Source organism: Haplochromis burtoni, unplaced genomic scaffold (genome assembly GCF_018398535.1).
Source record: "Haplochromis burtoni strain Fernald_Lab_line unplaced genomic scaffold, NCSU_Asbu1 Contig_295, whole genome shotgun sequence".
In the NCBI taxonomy this organism is placed as follows: Eukaryota; Metazoa; Chordata; class Actinopteri; order Cichliformes; family Cichlidae; genus Haplochromis; species Haplochromis burtoni.
In genome coordinates, this window is record NW_024582656.1 from 21,579 (window position 1) to 22,792 (window position 1,214).

Consider the following 1,214-nt stretch of genomic DNA (forward strand, 5'->3'; position numbering starts at 1 on the left):
TGTGTGTGTGTGTGTGTGTGTGTGTGTGTGTGTGTGTGTGTGTGTGTGTGTGTGTGTCATGGATTGATTTGTGTCCACTTCAGTGGTGTGACTGACTTTGTGTGACATCAAAGTAAAATGATAGATGCACGAAAGAGTCAAAAGAGTTCAGACTAAACATGTAAACACAGAAAAACAAAGCAGACTTCCATCTCTCCGGTTTCTCATTTAAAGGCCTGGAGACCAAATGTAAACATTTTATGGGAATAACATTTTTCTTCTGATTGTTTTTTAATCATGTGTTTTGTTAAAGTTTGGGACGTCCCAGCATCACGTTTGTGTTCGCAGCGCCGTGATGGCGGTCGCCTGGTGTAAATCCTTAAATGATCAGGCAGCATGCTGGCATGTTGTGGACAAAAGCTTCCCTGCAAGAAAAAGGAAAGAAAAGAGACACATTGCAATCAATAAATTGATCAAACAGGAGAAGCACTGCTCTTCTGAGGCTGTAAAATTGCTGCGTGACGGATGAGTGAAACGCTCTCACAGCCTCTTCTCAGCAGCTTTGTCTCATACAGGAGGGAAAAAAACTACTAACAATGCTAACAATTTGTTTTTGATGCACCGATGCAGCTGAAAGAAGCTTAGTTTATTACATCTATATCGGTTCTGGAGTCTGACATGACCGTGACTTATAATCCTGCAGCTTCTACTTTGAGATGAGAGACGAGACTATTGTTCATCTAGATCACAGACTGCATCCACTAGGATCGCCTTAATTTTTGGAAGAGGTGAAATAGTTACGGCCTGGGGCGATGCTGTCTCCGTGTGTTCACGTCTGGTTTGGAGAGAAGTCACCACAGGGCGCAGTAGCCCCAGTATTTCAGGAAAACAGAGCATAAAGTTTACGCCTGTTTTGACGGCTGTCGGTGAGGTTGTAGCAGAAAGCTTGATTTGTGGTGACAGTCGAGCCGACGGCAGAGATTAGCGTGGCGGACAGACACACTGAGTGTGACGCACGTTTGGGTAAACTGTTTCATCTTTCTGGTGACTGGAAGATAAACTTCTCTCTCATCAGAGCGGGGATAGCGCAGGTCAGTAGGTGGAGTGGTTACCTCATGACCACTGAACGGCTACCCTGAGGTACCCCTGAGCGAGGTGCCGTCCCTACACACTGCTCCCCGGGCGCTGCATTGGTGGCTGCCCACTGCTTCACTGGGTGAATGGGTTCAATGCAG